General features: G+C 42.4%; 1 pseudogene; it reads left to right on the forward strand.

The window, feature by feature from the left end:
* Positions 1-630: 630 nt before the first annotated feature.
* On the forward strand, positions 631-4,132 carry LOC119279545 (annotated as a pseudogene).
* The last annotated feature ends 3,339 nt before the right edge of the window (positions 4,133-7,471 follow it).

Here is a 7,471-nt window from a genome sequence, read left to right on the forward strand (position 1 = left end):
CACTGCTGACCACAGCGTGCGAGGCGGACGGGTGAGAAACATTTGTCATCGTGCCGCTAGCGGCTGGAGCTTTAGAATGCGACCGTGGCCACGGGCGGTCCTGGAGTCGAGATCGCATGCGTGTTGCCTCCAACCTGCTTTGCTGCTCCTGCGATCTCAAGGTATGGTATCGATCTGCTTTGCTGACCCTATTGTATTTTTTCTGACTAAAATTACTCATGACCTACTGCTTCTGTGGCTTAACCGCATTAGGATGTGCTCTTCCAATAGAATCAAGTTTCAAATTAGATATGTGCTGCCCATTTGAGGTTGTGCCTCCTGGGGGTTGATAACAGCTTTGTGGAATCCGTTGCAGTTAGGACTCCTGCAGCCAGAGTAGCTGACCCTGAACATTTGAATTGTGTATTTGTGATGGGACTCATGGGACATAGCTGATTCATTTGGCTGAAATTAGACCTTGACTTACCTCATCCAACTTCCCCGGTCGATCCAGGCACGACGTCGGATGGGAGAGAGTAGAGGAGGGCCAAGAGGCCAGCGGTGTGGGGTGGAGCAGCGAGGCCGAAGACCGGGCAGCGGACGCCTCACGGGGTGGAGGAGAGGCCGGCGATAGGGAAAAACAGCATCTTCATGGATGAGATCCTGACGGCTGAAGATGGTGCGCACGGGAGGAGCTTGGAAGATGTCAAGGTGAGCTTCTCTCAGTCCTTCTCCCCTTCACGCCCCTTGCAAATTTTTCTTGTTTCAGATCATATGAAAGTGAGTATAGTCTTGTTGGCAATTGCATCTGCTATTTCTTTCTTTGCTTTTTCCATTTCCTACAAGAAGATACCAGACATTGTCTCATGATGATTGTGTTGGCTGCAGGGGCGCCACGAGGAGTGGAGTAAGCTAAATACCTGACTGGCTGGATCATTTTTGGGCTCTTCACAGATTTGCCGACTTCAAATGGGTATCTCATAGTTGAAGCAAATGGTGGTCTGAATCAACAGCGTCTTTCTGTAAGTTCTTGGACCACGTTAGATACAGCAAGCAAGCAATACCATTGCTATTACCTATACAAAAGTCCAGTGTCGTATGAATCCATTGACACCACCATGTAACTTGAAGTCATGTACTATCACTTTGATTGAGACGGCTTTCATCAATAACTTTGTGCTGGAAAGGCATTAGTATTATCTTTGTACATACATAGGTGTATTATTCATCCAAAGATCACCGATATTTGCTTTCATCTTTTTGGTCACATGCCATCAGATCTTCTGTTGAAAGATATATTTCTTCTGACCTGAGAGCTTGAGAATTAGACTCTGGTCTCTACCATTTGCTGTGATGTGGATGTCTCATTTTGTGAAGTCCTCAGAACCTTCACACTATGCTGAGTAATAATTATTGACAGTGCAGTTCCATTTTTTTTCTCAATACAGATCTGCGATGCAGTTGCTGTGGCCAGCTTGCTTAATGCAACTCTTGTGATCCCAATATTTCATTTGAATAGCATTTGGCGCGATCCTAGGTAACTAATGCTATTTTGTTTGCTCGCTGCTTTGTTTCTTAACATTAGATAATTGCATTTTTATATGATGGATGCCTGTCTGGAGCAGTTGTCTCTTGCTCGTTGTTTTAGTGTCTGGAGCAGTTTGTTTGACTTCTAAAGTTCACTTCTGATAGTTATAAACCCATGAATATTTTTGAAATTCTACTTCTTGTTCTAATATGTATTGGTTCTTCCTGATGTTTTGTTTCTCAACAAATTTAGTGATATTTTTTATGAAGATCGTTTTATCGGGACACTCAGGAAACATGTAAGAGTTGTGAAGGAACTCCCAAAAGATGTTCTGCTGCGTTTCAATCATAATATAAGCAGCATACCAATATGCGAACTAAAGCCTACTCATCCCCAAATCATTATGTTCAGAAGGTGCTTCCGAAATTAATGGAGTTAGGGTATGGTAGACGCTCACCACCTCAGAAATAATAGGAAAGGCCTTGTTTGAGAATGGGTTTCATTATATATCTATTCTATGAAGGGTTGTGCGCATCGCCCCATTCTCAAATAGATTGGCTCAGTCAGTTCCATCGAATATCCAGGCCTTGAGGTGTTTGGTAAACTACGAGGCTCTGCGGTTTGGTGAACCAATAAGGGTTCTTGCAGACGATATGGTTGTTCGAATGATGAAAAAGAGTTCTTTGGCTGGTGGGAAATATGTCTCGGTGCATCTCCATTTTGAAGAGGTCTCAATATACTCTCTCTTGTGAGTTAACTATTACATAGTTCTTCCGTCACACTAAAATTTGCGCACACTGTTTAGGATATAGTGGCCGGAAGGAGAAAATTGAAATGGAAAATGCCCGTGAAAGGAGCTGGAGAGGGAAGTTTCACCGACCTGGTCGAGTTATCAATCCCGAGGCAAACAGAAGGGATGGGAAATGCCCACTTACTCCTCTAGAGGTTAGGAATTTTTTCACTGGTTAAAGCAGTTGTGTGGATATATGTACACCCAATGATGCATTCGTATTTCAGGACATTAATTAACATCACAATAGGCCTGTTATACTAGAATTGATGTTTGTTGCTTAGTTTGTGATGCTTCAGGTCAATAATAATAACCTTTAAGTTCAGTGCCATCAGCTGCGTCTCTTTAGTAGCATTCAGAACAAATTTAGAAGCTTTCAAATATGTAAATATACTCACTAGAGCTAATATGTTAACTGACTGAATTTGAGCAGGTTGGTATGATGTTGTGAGGCATGGGGTTTGACAGTACAACCTTCCTCTACGTTGCCTCCGGTAAAATATACAATGCTGCAAAATACATGGCTCCCCTTTGCCAGATGTTCTCTCTTTTACAAACCAAGGACACTCTTGCATTGTCTGAAGAGCTTGCTGAGTTTGAGGTACTGTTTCCGCCAGCCGGCCCATCAGCCTAGCTGGATGTCGTTCTGAATGTCAGATGAATATGCATGCGTTGAACTGTTCATCAATTCACATTGAATCTTCCTACCGTTACTCACCAACCTATTCTCTGTAGGGGTACTCTTCTCGGTTAGCAGCATTAGATTACACCGTCTGTGTTCAGAGCGAAGTGTTTGTGACGACTCAAGGGGGGAACTTCCCTCACTTATTGATGGGACACGGGCGTTACCTGTTAGGAGGGAATGCAAAAACAATAAAACCCGACAAACGGAAGCTGGTCTTATCTTTTGAAGACCCAAATATCAGGTCAGTTTGAGCTGCCAGTATATCGTCAACAAAGTATTACAAATCACACTGAATCAGTTTCAGTTTTGAGTATATGCTGGAATCTTTCACCAAATCAAACTGCTGAAGCAGTTCGTTGCCCTTGTTATTCCTTCACCATCCAAGATTGTAGCTATTGCCTACTTTTCGGAACGCATTAGCCATGTTAACAAATTTAAATACATCTCCGAGTTGACCTTCACATACATGCTCTAAATATTTTCCCATCTTTGCTTAACGTGTAAATGGATATAGTGGTATATGAAACTCAAATTGTTTCTTTGAACTGCAGATGGAGTCGATCCAAGCACCACATGCTGGAAATACTGCAGCATAGTGACATAAGGGGCATCGCATTTAGGAAACCTAATGATTCCATATACACCTTCCAAATGCCTGATTGCATGTGCCAACAAGATGGAATATGATCTAGGCGTTAGCATACATAACTGAGGGATGCATATCCTCTGCCTTTGTGCAACAAAGGCACCAAAGGCATGTTATTGTTGACTGCATGATCAGGATTTGATTGTCATGATGAAAACTAGAGTGAAATAAAGAATTTGGTGCTTCTCAGGAGATTCTGAAACCCTCTGGCATACCCCAAACCGTTCGATTCTGGATATAATGGTCAAAAGGTGCCTAATGACAATGAATTCCATAGGATCATAAATTGAGAGGATGCGAGGGATTTTTTAAAGTTAGTAATATGTAGGTAGTCCACCATATAGCAATCTCCATTTGTTCAATATGTCTATAGGTTGTAAAGAGAAAAGAGCTACGAGATTGGGTTGTAGATATGAGTACAACCTGAGTGCCTCGATGTATATTCAAAAAACAAGGGCTAACAACAACAAAGAAAGGAAATTTTTAGTATATCATTACTCATCAGTTCTTGTTCTCGCATTTCATCTTGCCCTTGACAATTCATATTTATGAGCATGTTCTTACAGTTCAGACCTAACATTCTTTTTTCTTTCCTTGGGCACTTCCTCAAGAATCTTGTTGAGGTGTTTGTTTCCCCTCTTTGTGTCATGAATGATTGTGATGGCTGCAGGGTCTTCGCAAGGAGTTGAAGGCATATAAAAACCAAGGATCCTTTGCTCCCCAGGCCGCAAAATGATCATAGTGATGTCTATGACCTCCTCCTAGATGTATTAATCTCAATCTCATGTTTGGTTTTCTTCCCTTTTCTCTTCTAATGATGTAATTTCTTTTACTAAGATAACACCATGTTTGTTGTAATGCCTTATTTGATGTAAGATCCCTTTTCTACTTTGAATGAATTTACTGTATATATTTCTTATTTAGTTTAGTTCATCATTCAGAGACGGTGGAATATTTTTGTCCTTCACAGGTTAAATGAGCATTGCGTAGTTCTTCATAGGTTAAATGAGCATTGCGTAAAAGTATGTCTAAGTTCTCTTTCTTCAAGTGCTTCAAGTAAATGAAATTGTCTATTTTGAACTTAATACCTTTTAATAATAATCATAATGAGAGAGGGGTATGCTTCTCTCTAGACCTGGCCATGGGAAACCCGGCCCGGACGGCCCGGCCCGGCCCGACCTTGCCCATGGGCCGGGCTTGGGCCTGATTTTTAGGCCCGATGGCCAGGCCGGGCCGGGCTCGGGCTTGCCATATTTGCCATTTAACGAAGAGGCCCGGCCCGTGGCCCGAGGCCCGTCGGGCTTTTTAACTGATGGCCGGGCTCGGGCCTGAAATCTAGGCCCGACGGCCGGGCCGGGCTCGGGCCCAGGTTTTTTGCAACGGGCTTTGTTTGGCCCGGCCCGAAGCCCGGCCCGGCCTCCTCTAAGAAATAAAAACTCTAGAAATGTGTTTGAATCGCACAAAAAGAGTTTGTAGTTCTTATTCATACTTGAAACACATGAGGCTCTGCAAATTAAACCATATTTTTTAAGGCGCATATGGATTTAGCAGACCACAACTAAACTGACTGTATATACATGGCCTGTCCTTAGTAAAGGAAACTATTTTCATCGCGAACATGGCTTTAGTTGAAGGTTCTTGCGGCATGAAACTATTTTCATCGACAACATGTTTTCAGCAGGTCTCTGCGCCATTTGGCGCAACAGGTCAACTAGTTTATAGAGCAAAGAGGCGGTGTGGGAGGCCACCGAGGTGGGCACAACCCACCTGGGTGCACCTGGGGCCAGGCGCGCCGTGGTGTCTTGTTCCCCCCTCGGGCTCCCTCTCTGGTACTTCTTCGGCCCACTGGATGTCTTCTGGTCAAAAAAATCCACAAAAAGTTTCGCTGCGTTTGGACTCCGTTTGGTATTGATTTCCTGCGATGTAAAAAACAAGCAGAAAACAACAATTGGCACTGGGCACTATGTCAATAGGTTAGTACCAAAAATGATATAAAATGACTATAAAATGATTGTAAAACACCCAAGAATGATAATATAACATCATGGAACAATCAAAAATTATAGATACCTTGGAGACGTATCAGCATCCCCAAGCTTAATTCATGCTCGTCCTCGAGTAGGTAAATGATAAAAACAGAATTTTTGATGTGGAATGCTACCTAACATGTTCATCACATAATCTTTTCTTTATAGCATGGACATTTGGACTTTTATATGGTTCAAAGCAATAGTCTAGTTGTGACATGAAGACTTTAATACTGAAGCATACCAACAGGCAACCATGTCTTTCAAAATATCGACACTAAAGCAAGTTATCCCTAGCCCATTATGCTCAATCATTAATCCATTCATGTAACACACTTGAATATTAGCTACAACCAATGCTCAAATACGATCATAGTGCCCCTTAGTTGGTGCTTTATAAAAGAAGATGGAGACTCAAGTTCAAAAATAAAAATTGCATAAAGTAAAAGAAAGGCCATTCACAGAGGGAAGTAGGGATTTGTAGAGGTGCCAGAGCTCAAAGAGAAAATTGAGAGATAAAAACATTTTGGGAGGCATATTTTTCCCACCAATGAAAACGACTTAGAGCTCCCAACAAATTCCATTCTAGATACATCATAGGCGGTTCCCAAATAGAAAATAAAGTTTATGAAGGAAATATGCCCTAGAGGTAATAATAAAGTTATTATTTATTTCCTTATTTCATGATAAATGTTTATTATTCATGCTAGAATTGTATTAACCGGAAACATGATACATGTGTGAATACATAGACAAACATATAGTCACTAGTATGCCTCTACTTGACTAGCTCATTAATCAAAGATGGTTATGTTTCCTAACCATAGACATGAGTTGTCATTTGATTAACGGGATCACATCATTAGGAGAATGATGTGATTGACATGACCCATTCCGTTAGCCTAGCACTTGATCGTTTAGTATATTGCTATTGCTTTCTTCATGACTTATACATGTTCCTGTAACTATGAGATTATGCAACTCCCGTTTACCGGAGGAACACTTTGGGTGCTACCAAACGTCACAACGTAACTGGGTGATTATAAAGGAGTACTACAGGTGTCTCCGAAGGTACATGTTGGGTTGGCGTATTTCGAGATTAGGTTTTGTCACTCCGATTGTCGGAGAGGTATCTTTGGGCCCTCTCGGTAATGCACATCACTATAAGCCTTGCAAGCAATGTAGCTAATGAGTTAGTTACGGAATGATGCATTATGTAACGAGTAAAGAGACTTGCCGGTAACGAGATTGAACTAGGTGTTGGATACCGACGATCGAATCTCGGGCAAGTAACATACCGATGACAAAGGGAACAAAGTATGTTGTTATGCGGTTTGACCGATAAAAATCTTCGTAGAATATGTAGGAGCCAATATGGGCATCCAGGTTCCGCTATTGGTTATTGACCAAGAATAGTTCTAGGTCATGTCTACATAGTTCTCGAACCCGTAGGGTCCGCACGCTTAAGGTTTCGATGACAGTTATATTATGAGTTTATGAGTTTTGATGTACCAAAGGAGTTCGGAGTCCCGGATGAGATCGGGGACATGACGAGGAGTCTCGAAATGGTCGAGAAGTAAAGATCGATATATTGGACGACTATATTCGGAGTTCGGAAAGGTTCCGAGTGATTCGGGTATTTATCGGAGTACCGGAGAGTTACGGGAATTCGCCGGGGAGAAGTTTTGGGCCTTATTGGGCCATACGGGAAAGAGAGAGTGGCTGCCTAGGGCAGGCCGCGCGCCCCCCCAAAGCCTAGTCCGAATTGGACTAGGGGGAGGGGCCGCACCCCCTCCTTCCTTCCCTTCTCTCTTCC

Source organism: Triticum dicoccoides, chromosome 3B, assembly GCF_002162155.2.
Source record: "Triticum dicoccoides isolate Atlit2015 ecotype Zavitan chromosome 3B, WEW_v2.0, whole genome shotgun sequence".
Classification (NCBI taxonomy): Eukaryota; Viridiplantae; Streptophyta; class Magnoliopsida; order Poales; family Poaceae; genus Triticum; species Triticum dicoccoides.